At 44.9% G+C, this 14,411-nt stretch overlaps 1 protein-coding gene across 1 annotated transcript in view; it reads left to right on the top strand.

Moving 5' to 3' along the window:
• Positions 1-3,011: 3,011 nt before the first annotated feature.
• Positions 3,012-14,411, top strand: part of LOC109892007 (plexin-A1) — a 90,255-nt gene continuing 78,855 nt past the window's right edge. The window contains exon 1 of the mRNA XM_031826387.1: positions 3,012-3,220. The gene's annotated coding sequence lies outside the window, so the exon portion shown is untranslated. The remainder of the gene's footprint in view (positions 3,221-14,411) is intronic.

Below are 14,411 nucleotides of genomic sequence, written 5' to 3'. Positions count from 1 at the left end.
TGGTGTTCTCGCCATTGTAATACCGTGCTCGTTATCAGTTCAGTGTCGGAGTGGGTTCAGATGTTGGAGGAGGCTTATAAGCAAATGAACAAACGCACCATTGTCTGGCGGGCTGGGGGAAACTCTGTTGCACTAATGCACAGCAGGACCGCTTACTGTTACTGCATGGTCAGGGTTTTCTTCTGGATCAAAAAAAAGGGGCTTAGGTGGTGGGTGTGGCGTGGGGCGTGGCATGATGGGGCGTGGCATGGGGCGTGGCATGGGGTGCGGCAGGTCGGCGTGGCTGAGTTTTAGAGAACATTTTAGAGCAGGGGACGGACAGCTGGCGGCCCGCGGGATCTCAACCTAACGTGGAGTTAGAATAGTCGAAGACACACGCCGCAATTTTAAAATGTTGTTGTGCATCAGCAGTTTTCCCTCTTGTTATTTCAGTCATGGACAGTCACTTCGTTAGCCCGTGTCAGCAAAACATTTTTAGATTTGGTAAATTAGTCTAGCCAGCTATCTAAAGTTGTAGCAATCATGGTCAGATTACTGACCAGGGGGTCCCCATTGATTTTGTTAGTAACTCGCACTCAGATATCATTTTCAAATCAAATCAAATCAAATTTTAATTGCGAACATTTCTTTCCACCCCATGGCAAAAAGTGTAGAATTGCAGGGAATTACTCACTCTGCTGTCAAGGGGGGAAGCCAAAATGTTTTGCTCAGAAGGTGGGGTCCCCTAACAAAATGTAAATTAACGGCCCCCAAAAGGCTAGGGTTGGCTCTGACTGCATGTGTGGGTATGGATGTGGGTACGCAGAGCCGTGAGCCACTGTGGCCCTTCAATATGAGTTTTTTTTGTGCCACCCAACCCCATCAAAGTTGCCCATCCCTGTTTTAGAGGCCCCCATCTTGGCAGTGTATACATTTGTAAGCCAATTTTACTGCAATTCTATGCGTTTTTAAATGTACTTTTATTTTATTGATTGTTAGTTCTCAAAGATGATATTATATAAAATATATAGGTCCATTATTATATTTCTAAATACTTTATTTGGTTTTAGTTGTTGAAGTTTACACTGAAAGCGTTTTTCCATACAAAAAATATCTCTCTCTTTCCGTCTGTATGCGCACAAAATAAACATTATTTTTTTACACTGTTTAGACAACGGCCCGTCCAAGGATTTCAATGGCAGGAAAATCCCTGATGTTGCCTCTCAGGCTTCCAGTCTAAGCTCACATCCACTACAAGACCATGGTGCTGGCATACGGAGCAGCAAGGGGAACTGCCCCTCCCGACCTTCTGGCTCTGCTCAAACCCTACACCCCAACCCCAGCACGCCGTTCTGCCGCCTCTGGTCTCTTGGCTGTCCCACTCCTATTAGAGATCAGCTCCTGCTCAGCCCAGTCAAAGCCCTTCTCTGTCCTTGCACCCCAATGGTGGATACCAGGTTCCCTGGTTCCCTGATGCTAAGACAGCGGAGTCCCTGTACATCTTCCAAAAACATCTGAAACCGTACCTCTTCAAACAGTATCTTAAATAAGACATCAGTCATTCTAACCCCCCATCCCCCTCCCCCATTATCTTATATTTTCCTACTAGCACTAACTTTACTTTTCTTTATTGAGGAAAAAAATGACAGCTCGGTGAGACAATCTTAAGAGAATGCAGTAACTGTAAGTCACTTTGGATAAGAACATCTCCTAAATGACCCAAATGTCAATGGCGTATTATAGTGGAGGTACTGAATTTGTGGGGTGTGTTGGTACGTTTTCTCATAGCAGCTTACAGTACACTAGCATCTCAGGCATAGATGTACAAACCCCAGATGTACTTGGGGTTTGTGTCAGGTGTGTCGGTCGTTTTCTCATCATTTGGTGTGTGTTTGTCGGGCGATTTTGTCAGGAATGGAGCGACAGGCCGTTTTTTAGAATTTGTTCCGATATCAAGCAATACCAGGCTAGTATCAACTGCTATGAAGTTGGCGCCTTTGTTTTTTCTTACCCCTTTTGCGTGCAATTTTTGCTTGTGAAATGTTTATCAACTGGATGTATTAATAGGCTTTAAAAAAAACTAAAAATGATAACATGACGATGAATTAGAGTGAACTGCTTCGATGGCATTGGACTAAAGAGTCGGGGCGGGTTCCTCGTTGTGCAACGCTTGTTCTGTTGAGTGGGAGTTGATGATGTAAGCACTCCGCCAAAGCGTGGTATAAACAATGTCATGACTTCATGTGTTCCTTCGCACGAACACACACTTTCTCTGGACCCCCAAGGCTTTACACCCCAGTGATACAAGACAATACACGGAGTGTTACCAGATGGTCTAAGCCATCATCTCATCTCTGGTGAATGTTTACAGAATCAATGGACTTTCTCAAACATTGTCACACTAGTTCATTACCAGACAATGGGAGTCCACACAAGGACAAACTGCAGTTCATTCTTTTTTTGAAGTCTTGGGGATGCTATGATATCACAAGTGTGGTGCTTTATAAGGTTGGCAGTGGTAACATGGCATGCTGTCGTTGTTTTATTTAACTAGGCAAGTCAGTTAAGAACAAATTCTTGTCAATTCTGTTTACAAGGACGGCCTACACAGGCCAAACCCAGGCGACGCTGGGCCAATTGTGCGCTGCCCTATGGGACTCCCAATCACGACCGGATGTGATACAGCAGTGCCGCCTCTTGCAGTGAGATGCAGTGCCTTAGACCACTGCACCACTCGGGAGGCCGAGTGTTACGTAGAGCCATTATTACTGTTTAATGTACTTTGTTCCAGATCTTTCACTCTTTCTTTCTCATGCGACTCGTTTGAGCATCGTGTCAAGTCATAAGCCGACATGATATTGTGACAAAAAGGCTACTTGACATCGTCTACGAACAACCGTTTAACCCAAACCTCTTTATCTCTCTCCATTCCTCCTTCCCTACTCTTCCAGGACTGTCCCCAGATCAGATAGACGCATTCAGACTTGACATAACGGTACATGAATGAAGGTGTTACTCTAATTCTCCCTCTCTTCCCCAGGATTGTCCCCAGATCCTGCCCTCTACCCAGATCTATATCCCCGTGGGCGTGACCAAGCCCATCACACTGGCCGCCCGCAACCTGCCCCAGCCCCAGTCTGGCCAGAGGAACTACGAGTGCGTGTTCCACGTGCAGGGAGAGGAACACAGCGTCACTGCCCTGCGCTTCAACAGCACCAGCATCCAGTGTCAGAAGACCTCGGTGAGTGGTGGTGCACAGTTTTATTCCAGCCCAGCACTAACGCACCTGATATACACGGAACTAATATAAACGCAACAATTTCAGAGATTTTACTCAATTGCAGTTCATATAAGGAAGTAAGTCAATTTAAATAAATGCATATGTCCTAGTCTATGGATTTCATATGACTGGGAATTCAGATATACATCGGTTGGTCACAGATACCTTTAAATCAAATCAAATGTTATTGGTCACATATTTAGCAGATGTTATTGCGGGTGTAGCGAAATGCTTGTGCTCCTAGCTCCAACAGTGTAGTAGTATCTAACAATTCACAACAATACACACAAATCTAAAAGTAAAATAATATATATAAATATTAGGATATTTTAATATTGCCTACAAAACAAAAAGCTAGGCATGTGGATCAGAGAACCAGTCATTATATGGTGTGACTCATGCAGTCTCCTTCGCGTAGAGTTGATCAGGCTGTTGATTGTGGCTGTTGGATTGTTGTCTCACTCCTCTTCAATGGTTGTGCGAAGATTCTGGTTATTGGCGGTAACTGGATTGGTGCTATGTACACGTCCAGAGCATCCCAAACATGCTCAATGGGTGACATGTCTGGTGAGTATGCAGACATTTTCAGCTTCCAGGACTTGTATACAAATCCTTGCGACGTAGGGCCGTGCATTATCATGCTGAAATATGAGGTGATGGCGGCGGATGAATGGCGTCCACACGACGCCATACACGTGGTCTGCGGTTGTCAGGCCGGTTGGACATACTGCCAAATTCTCTAAAATTATGTTGGAGGCGGCTTATGGTAGAGAAATGAACATTACATTCTCTGGCAACAGCTCTGGTGGACAGTCCTGCAGTCAGCATGCCAATTGCATGCAACAAAAATTGAGAGATCTGTGGCATTGTGTTCTGTGACAGAACTGCACATTTTAGAGTGCCCTTTTATTGCCCCCAGGTGCACCTGTGTAATGATCATGTTTAATCAGCTTCTTGATATGCCACACCTGTCAGGTGGATGGCTTATCTTGGAAAATGATAAATGCTCAGTAACGGGGATGTAAACAAATTTGTGTGCAAAATTTGTGCGACTGGAACATTTGTTTTTGTAATAAACCAAATGCTTGCTGATTTGGTTTTATCAAGATGGATTTTGGTCAGCACAGCAGGGATGCACCTGATTCAATAAATCAATGGGTTGGCGGTTAGTATTTTGACCAATGGTCATGTTTAGAGGGTGTTTGGCCGGTTTTAGGATTGTAGGAAATAACTGTGCAGCGAGCATTCTGAAGGATGTGTTGGAAGTTGTGTGCGCGAGTGTGCATCCGTGCTCACGCGCGTAGACCCATCTGTCAGTTGAGTAGCAAATGAGGAAGTGTGTGTGTGTGTGTGTGTGTGTGTGTGTGTGTGTGTGTGTGTGAGTGAGAGAGATAAGAAGTGACGATGCGCTCCACCGAGGCTGAAAATGTGGAGAGGAAGCCTGTCATCTTTGAACCTAGTCAAGACAGGATTGATCATGTTTATACCTCTCTCCCACTCACTCTCTACCCATCTCCTCTACCTTTCTCTCTCTCCCTGTCCATCTTTTTTTTCTCTCCCTTCGGCGCTCCTCTCTTCCTCTCGCTTAACCCACTCGCTCTCTGTTTTGTTGTCCTTCTCTACCCTCAACCACTCCCTCTTGTGTTCTAACTTCCTTCCTCTTTTGTTTTTGTCTCATGGAGAGGCTGTGCCGTAAGCAGGGTGACGTGTTCGTCACTAGAGGGACAGGAGGTGGACGCTTGTGTCACCGACTGTGACACACCAATTATAGGCTCCATGATATGACCATTATACTTTACATTTGTCTGTAGGCTTTTGGTTGTCCTGTTTGGCTCCTTCAGGTCTTTAGGAAGGTCTCTACCTGTCGTTCTTTTCCCCCGCCCCCTTTCTATTCCCTTTCCCCCCTTTCTATTCCCTTTCCCCCCTTTCTACCTTTCTCTCTCCTCCAAAGCTGCTTGTTTCTCTCTCTCTCTCTTCATGGGACACTCGTCCTATCACCACCTCCAAGGAAGGCTGCCATATTGATTTTGGTTTGTATTAGGGGTGTCAAACCTCTCTGGGTATCCTGTCAAACAGGTGCCCCCTAGACTTGAAACATCAGCCATGTCGCAGACAACAACAAAAACAGCACACCATCCCGGGAAAGCCTTCAGAAAATCAAACTAATTAGCTTTGAACACCTGCAAGTGGATGTCAATACACGCTACAGCTGCACGCTAGAGATATGTGGCCGTGGGTTCACTCACTATGCTAAACACGCACACATGTAGCATGTCCAACAGGGCCCGGGGCTTAGCCTTGTTGCCATAATCATTAGCATTTAGCAATGCTAGTGTGTTTGAAAGTTAGCGTAGCTCCTCCCAGCGTAGCATAAAGTCTCCAATGCGAGGCTGTCTGTATCGACAGCTAGTCATTAGCGCGCCGCGCACCAAAACCCCCATTGTTTCTGAAGGAAGGCTAATTAGCCAATGACAGCGCTGTCTCCAAAGAGGACCCTTTATTGACTGTTTGTTAAATGTAGCAGCCAGCGATAATCAGCAGCAGACTCAGGACAGGCCAAAACAGTATTTCTACACATGACAGCTGACAGGAAGATGTGCTAGTAGGCTCATTAGCGGTTAACTGTAAGCTCTTAGTGATTAGCTCTTAGCGGTTAGCTACCCGACTTGTTTTATATGCTAACCTGTAGTTTATTGGTATGATAATACCAGCGTCCAATGAAGCCTACGCTAACTCTAACTCCATTGTTTTGACATTGCTTTGTTGTTAAGATTTTTTTTTACTGCCACTTTCTACATTTACTAGGAGTGGTTGTTACTTAAAAGCAATGGAATCTGTATCATTGTCATCCAATTTTAATCAAATTCCGAAACATATTTCACTGAAATGAAAGGAGTCATCCCCAAATATTGGTCTTCGTTTCACCACTGTTTTTTTCGATGCACATCCTTCCATGTGAGCCAGTTGCTCCTTGTTCGGGCTGTGCTGCTTCCATGATATGAATCATGTATGATGCTGCAGTAAAAATGTAGAGCTCACGTCATCTGGTATGCTGTGGGTACACCTTGCGAGGGTGAATGCGGAGTTGCATGGCGAGAGAGGGGGGGTGTGTGTGTGTGCTCGCTCGCTCGTGGAACGAGAGGATCTTGCGGGGTCTTGATGCTCAATTACATTTTTTACCTTTAGAGTCAACACATGGATGTTAATCTTATATTAAGCCTAATTTTAGCCCAGACTGTTGAAATTCAATGTTTTTTTTACTAGAGTACTCTTGTTAGCGTGTCAACTCATCTTCCACCACTCAATGGAGTGAGGAGAGCGAGAGATGAGCTGAAGGAGGGTGGGGAAAAGAGATGGGACGAAGAGAGATTTCATTGCAGCGGCGGAAGAGAGGGATGGTTTGAAAGGTGGAAGCAAACCTGTGGCCAGTTTCCTCCACACAGCTTTCGCTCTTGTTTTGATGCGTTTGATGGATCCTTTTTTGTCTTCTATTGCCTTTTAAAGGGAAAGTAGTCCAAAATGAACTGAAAGTAATCAGATTACACTACTGAGTCTGGGCTATACAAAAATTAAGTTACTGACTACAACTGTGCAACTTTGGTTTTAGAAGTGTGTGGGGACATAATATATAAATATATATAAAAAATTTAATCCAGTCGCATAAACACTCCAAACAGCCTATCCGACTGCTCGGAGGCGTCCTCATGGTCCTAAAGCACACCGAAGCCTCGTTTTGTATCACATTCCAGTGATAAAACTGGAGGTAATGCAATTTCAGAATATGGGGTGGGGGCACCATGTCCCCCCTTTCCCCAGTTAAAATTGCACCCCTGCTGATTATAAATGTGGCCAGGTAACTATAACATATTAGGTTTAGAAAGTACCATACCCAACCCTGGTGACAAAAATGTATGAGCTCTGTACAGGATCATTTATGTAATAAAGAGTAGCTAAGCAGCTCCTCAATAATTGTCCATAGAAGCTTGATCCAATACGTTGTATGTGCAAGATTTTTGGAAGGCTATGGCAATGGGTTTCAAGATGAGAGAAGAAGAAAAAGTTACTTCATATTTTTTCAGTAAATACTGCATAAACACCGTGACTCTCCGTTAATAGACAGAGCTGTAATATATAAGGAAAATACATGTTTTTTAACAGATTTATACAGATCAGCTCTGCCTATTATCGGACAGTCTTTGTTTATACAGTATTTTCAGGAATGTTTTTGAAGGAACTGTCTGTAAAATAATGGAAATTGTAACAGTAATGGATGTGCAATCAAAACTGTCTCAATATTGCGTGCCAAACAATGCCGGTTACTGGCCCAATGCTCTTAACCGCTAGTTTACCTGCCGCCTATAAAGGCAAACAAAAAGCTAAACGCACCACACATTCCCCTGGTCTCAACTCTCACAAGGGATAGGACCTGGACAGTGTGTCTGTTTTTCTCATTGACAGTGTCCAGGCAATCTCCTCTCATCCATCCTGCCAGAGGGGGTCATGGGAGCCTGTAAACAAGAGGAAACACAGCCAGGCTGCTGAAGCCGAGGTCACGAGACTCAATAAGTGACCACAGCTGGTCTCTGAGAGGGGGAGGAGAAGGCAGGAGAGGGCGGCAGGTAGCCTAGCGGGTAAGAGCGTTGGGCCGAAATGTCGCTGGTTCTGATCCCCGCGCCGACTATGTGAAAAATCGTCCGACGTGCCCTTGAGCAAGGCACTTAACCCTAATTGCTCTTGTAAATCGCTCTGGATGAGAGTGTCTGCTAAATGTAAATGTAGGGGGAGAAGAGAGAAAAGGGGAGAGGACAGAAATGTGACTTCCGCATTTAACCCAACCCCTCTGAATCGGAGAGGTGCTGCCTTAATTCACATCCACGTCTTCAGCGCCCGGGGAACAGTGGGTTAACTGCCTTGCTCAAAGGCAGAACAACAGATTTTGACCTTGTCCGCTCGGGAATTCGACCCAGCAACCTTTCACGCTCTTAGTGAGTTTAGTTGTTTGGTTAGTTCGAGAGGGGAGGGGGAGGGGTGGAGAGAATTTAGCGTGGGAGAATGAAAATAAGTTTCAGTCTAACTCATGGTTTCTCTCTTGGTTCCTGTATTTTTTTTTTCTCACTCGCTTGTTTCCTCTCTCTTCCAAATGTTTTGGTGTGTGTCTCTCCTCCTTCCTCTCACACTCTCCCTCCTACCCCTTCCTCCACGGGGGGGAGGAATAAAGAGAAGGGACAGATAATATCAGCGCCGGTTTTACACCGCCACCTTCAGTCGGATGAAAGACTGGGCCACTCCATCACCGGTTTCCTCTCACTTTTCCTCCGCTAAGAAAAAGGGGAAAGGGGTGGAAAGTCTGGGAGAAGCAGAAACCTTGTTTGGCCTCAGATCTTCCTCTCAATTCGTGTGCGCGTGCGCACGTGCATGCGGACAGCAGCTGTTTCTAAACAAAAATTAAGAGTACTGGGAGAGCCTGATGGGTTCCAATTAAGGTGGACGATGATAAAATGATGATGAATTGCAGTCGGGCGCTGAGACACAAACACACACACACACAAACACACACACACACACCAGCCCCTCTCCCAGGACCCAGGAAAAGGATAAGAGGGGGAAGGTGGGCAAGAGGGGCAGACTGTTAGAAAATTGGGCTGAGGAAGCGATGGAGGAGGAGGAAGGAGGCAGAGGGGGAGGTAGAAGGAACGAGGCGAGAGGGGCTTACAGGAAGGAGGGAGGGCTGGGTAAAGAGTGTCGGGGAGGGAGAGTTGAGTAGAAAGCAAGAAAAGATCCAAAAAGTTTGCTCGGAGAGAGAGGAAACGTAATTGCGATGGAGTGAGAGTTTGGAAGACAGGAGGAGGACACAGCTGAGGACATAACGAGGGGAATAAGGAGGAAAGGAGACTCGAGGTCAGAGAAGTAGAGACCGAGTGTAGCTGCAGGGATAATGGTGATCACTAAACGTACATATACCACCGGTACCAGAGCAGGTCCAAAAGGCTTCTTAACAGCTTCTACCCCCAAGCCATAATACTCCTATCTGTGCATAGTACCTTTAACTTTACCTACATGTACATATTACCTCAATTACCTCGACTAACCTGTTTCCCCCCCCCCCGCACATTGACTCTGTCCCGGTATCCCCTTTATATAGCCTGGCTATTGTTATTTTACTGCTGCTGTTAAATTATTTCTTATTTTTATTTCAATTTTTTTTTACTAATCATTTTTTTTACCTACCACTTTTTTTTCTTAACTTCTTAAAGCACTGTTGGTTAAGGGCTTGTAAGTAAGCATTTCACTGTAAGGTCTACACCTGTATTCGGCGCATGTGACAAAATACAATTGGATTTGATCTGTTCCTTTGTATCCAACTGTCCTTCCCCTCTAGATGGAGGAATGTAATACGGAGGGAGGCTTAGAGCGAAAGTCTTGCGTATGCACCACGCTGAAAGTGTTTGTGTGTGTGAAAACACGGACCCATTAGAAAGGCACTGGATGTAATGCGGAGTAACTATCGCTGACGGTCCTTCCCTCAGAGAAGGGGGCGCCCGGTCATGTATGGTATAGCATGACACGGTATGCTTAACCGGACATGATGAACAGGGGGACCTGCCACCGAGGTCGCTCGTTAAAACGGGATAAGGCAGGCAACTTCTTTAATTAGGGTGGTGTGTGTGTGTGTTTAGTGAGAGAGGGAAAGGGAGACAATACCACTGTTCAACAGCCTTACCCTCACTCCTCCTCCCCTGTCCAAACCCCTTTCCTCCCATCAGGAATCAACCCTATTCCTCTCTCCCCTTCTCCACTCACACAGCCTGCTGCTCAGTCCAGCAGTTTCCTCCTCCCTCCCCTTCCTTCTCCTGATGGGTGAGGCGGTACACAGCTCCCATGCGCTGTCCTGTCTAAATAAGAATGAATTTGCCGACCGGCTATCAGCATATGTCAGCTTATCCACCTCCGTTCCTCCCCTCTCGCCTCCCCTCTCGCCTCCCCTCTCGCCTCCCCTCTCGCCTCCCCTCTCGCCTCCCCTCTCGCCTCCCCTCTCGCCTCCCCTCTCGCCTCCCCTCTCGCCTCGCCTCTCGCCTCGCCTCGCCTCTCCTCTCTGCTCTCCTCATGCCTCCCCTCTCTGCCTTAATCCCTCCCTCCAAGAAACGCCTCGTGCACGGTGTCTGTAAATCTGGGGGAAAAGCGAGATGGGAGAAGTAGAGGAGGACAAACAGTGTTAGGAGCGGACTGACCAAGTTAGTGAGATGGGCAGCAAAAGAGTGGGTGTATTTGACATAATTACCTACCCCAGTGTCGTCTCGTTTGAAATGGCCAGGACTAAGCCAATATGCACGTGGGTTGGACTATACGAATATGGCTGCGGTGTTCCTCGATTTCCTCCAGCCAGCAGATTCTTCCTTCCTTCCTCTGTGTGTTCGAAACAATATATATATATTTTTTTTAAATGTGGTGGCGATATGATGAGATCCGAACTTGCTCTGGCCCTGTTCCAATCCTGTTATGCTAGCCAGATTAGCCCAGACAGAGTCATGTTATGAGCCGGGCCTAATTCCATACTGACTGACCCCACACTAATCCTAGGGCGGATTACCACTTGATCCTTGATTATGCCTTCATATCTGGACTGTGTGTGTCTGTCGGTCTGTGTCGGTGTGCGCTTCTGTGTGTGCACGTCTCAATGTGTGTGCTTGTGCGCGTGTGTTGGGGTTTTATCACGGTCGATACAGCGCATTCTGTGGATGTCAATTAGCCTATATTATTCTGTATGTAAAAGGTTAATCACCTTGCCAACGGCATTTTCATTGCTTTTCCATCACTTTGTTAATCAATGAGCAACCATTTTCGTTCATCTATTTCCCAATAGAGGTTGTTTACCTTGCTTTAAAGAATTGTTTGTTGCCTGAGTTAATGGCACGTGGCAGGTTGAAAGGTTATTGTTCAAAGGATCCACATTTCGGTGATACCTCAAGCTGTCTAATTTTAACGTTGAACAAAAATGAAGGCAAAGGAAGAAAAGAAAGTCTTGCATAAACATCGTCTTACAGTCTGGTGACTACAGACCTGCCACTTTCACCTGGCTGGTGAGGAGAAAAGAGAGGGGGTGGAGAGAGGCGTTTGGGAGTATCTGCGCACCGCACACAGGCATAGGCCAGCCCTTGGCACGTTGATGTCTTTAGACTTTTGCTTTGGTACCCCTTCAACATGACTAATTATCTGGATCTGTGTGTGACTCTTGCATGCAACCTGGACTCGGGTGTAGACGTAACATAGTAAACGTGGATTTAGAATGATCCCATTTAGTATGGTATGTATTAATTTGTATGATATGCTACGAATTACAAGTTATATGATATGTTACGAATGGAAAGTCGTAAAATATGTTAGATATGTTACGAATTATAATTTGTTGTGGCTTACTTTAGCTAGGCGGCTAATTCTAACTTTAGCTATGGTGGCTAAAGTTAGCTATGGTTAAGGTTAGGATTATGTTAAATGGGGAGGGTTAGGGGAAGGGTTAGCGAACATGTTAAGTAGTTGCAAAGTAGCTCAAATGTAGTAGGAAGTTGCTACTTAGCTCAAATTGCCCCGTGATGAGATTCGAATGTGCAAACCTTCGGGTTGCTAGATGTTCGCCTTCATCCACCCCGACCAACCACCCTCCTTTTGTTGTTGCCTTAAGTAACCTTCTGTCTTATTTTGTTTGTTCTGCGCTTTCAGCCGAGGAGCTGTTCAGCTACTGTATCTAGTAGGCCTGGCACAATTACCGTATAACCAACGTTTATGAGTGAAAATGTAATAACCTTCATACGACGGGACAGTTGGGAATTCTTGTGGTTGTCAGTTTCTGCAGTAACATGGACTCTTAACAACGTGATGAAACTTCTTTGATCCTTGCTGAAACAAGCAATCAAATCACATTTCATTGGTCCCGTAGCAAACAAGTCTTCGGTTGCCTAGACGATGCAGCAGCAGCACACAATTGGAATGAATAAAATGGGCTTGGAAACCTCTTAACCCTGGCTATTTCACTGGCAAACTCATGGGCACACTCGCAATGCCTCCCTGGTACTGTGATACAATTTCCATGTTCATTCAAATGATGTTAACTGATGTGGCTCTTGCAATGGAATGTAGTTTTTGTTATGTCAGTTGAGTTTAATCCACAAATCACAGCACAGATTGATGGGCACACTTCCTGCTTTTGCTCCTATGGGTACGCTCGCAATGGCCGCCAGTCCACCCATTATGCCATTATAGACTTGAAATGGGGACGCCCATTCTATTCATTCTATTTCTATGGCAGCACATGCAGACGGGAGCAGAGGAGAGGACAAAATGTCCGTCTTTAACAATATATTTCTTTGTGTGGTAACCGAACAGTTATTACTGTAACCGCGTCATTTTGTATTGTGTTTATCATGGATCCCCATAAGGCAGCAGCTACTCTTTCTGGGGTCCAGCAACATTAAGGCAGTTGTTTACAATAAAAACAAAACATGTCATTTCATTTCACAACAGCTTTGGCTGGCCAATAACCGGCATCCAACATTCCATGACCATCACAGCCCCTAGTATCTAGGCTACTACTGTATCTCTTATCCCTCTTCTACTTTTTTTAATTTGATTTATTTGATTGAATATTAAAGCATACAATCTCTACCTGCAGTGAAGCTGCTCAACATTTACATTACTTTCAGTCAGTCTAACAGACTTCCATCCAGAGCGACCCACCGACGCAACCAGGGTCAACTCCCCGCCCAAGGGCACGCTGACTGATCTCCACACAAAGTCAAAATGGGGAAGCTCCCGACCGCCAGGCCACCAACACCCCCCCCCCCCCCCCCCACACACAGTTCCCTGACAGCTGCTCCCCAACCAACCGAGATTTGAATCTATCCAATCGAATATAATACCCAGATTGTGAGTGGAAGATAAGTACTTTTAAGAGTATTAGTATATTAGTAAATGACTGACCAGGTCTCTCCAGATCTCCCAACAATGCTATTTCTAGGGTTTTCAGCCATTCCTGAGCCTGAGACCAGAAACACGTTCCGTATCCTCACAACAAAATCTGCAAAGCTGCGATGATTGTATGACCCAAATGTTCAATGTTTTGTTGATAGCAAGAATTCTGTACAGTAATTTTGCCTGAAAAGCACGAAGTCTGGAATCTTGCGGCATTTTTTAAATATAAAATCGTTACGTCAGAAATCTCTTCCCAGCTATTTTGCGGTCTGTATGGCACAGCTGTCAACATCCTGGTCCTCAAATGAAACTGGTGTATTCTCCTATTTATGCTCTTTTTGTTCCTCTGCCAGTTTTGATCCTTTATATTGGGCAGACAGACCAGTTCCCTACCTCCTCCCGCTGCCACCTGCCTCTTCCATTTTTGGGGTACCACTGTAATCATTTGGTTGTAATCTTATATTGAGCAGACCTTCCTATACAATTCCGATAACTCCATAAAAGACATCACTCTACCATTCCAATTTACAATATCATTTGAAAACAAATACCCTTTTCAAACATCTTTCCCATAAACAAAGGTCATTTTATCAACCGGCACATTTCAGTTCAACCATAATATTTGTTGTATAATTTGTTCTGTATTTTCAGGGGATGAAATTGGAATTGTAACCAGCTGTGCAATGCTTGTTTGAAATAGAGAGACCTCGAAAAAGGTTTCATTTTAGAATGAATCGGAAATGAGACATGGCAATCTGCACAAAGGAAAAAAGGCCATTTTTAAACAATGGATGAGCTTTTCTTAGTAATTTACTTGAGAACCATTTAAGGTTCAAGTCAAACTTGTGTGTAAGTGAAGCTTTTCGAGGGGTTTAGTGCTTTCAGATGTAATAATCTCAACGCACCCAGTTCATATTTATTATATAGATGGGCATGCTTTATCTTCTCTGGTTTAGCGTCCCAGATAAAGCAACATATTTTTTGCTCTTATGATTAGAAAAACAAATCATCGGGAGGAGGCAGCGCCATAAGTAAGTGAGTAAACTGAGATATGACTAAAGAGTTTAATCACTGCAATTTATCCATACATATATTTACCTCTCCATGGTTGCAGGATATTGTCTCTTTTTACTAGTTTTCTATTGAACTTCTTTATGGAGAGCTCATTTGATTTATTTTGTGATATGAA

This window comes from Oncorhynchus kisutch, linkage group LG1 (genome assembly GCF_002021735.2).
Source record: "Oncorhynchus kisutch isolate 150728-3 linkage group LG1, Okis_V2, whole genome shotgun sequence".
NCBI classification, from domain to species: Eukaryota; Metazoa; Chordata; class Actinopteri; order Salmoniformes; family Salmonidae; genus Oncorhynchus; species Oncorhynchus kisutch.
The sequence above is the reverse complement of the archived record's forward strand: the minus strand, read 5'-3'. Positions and strand labels throughout refer to the sequence as shown.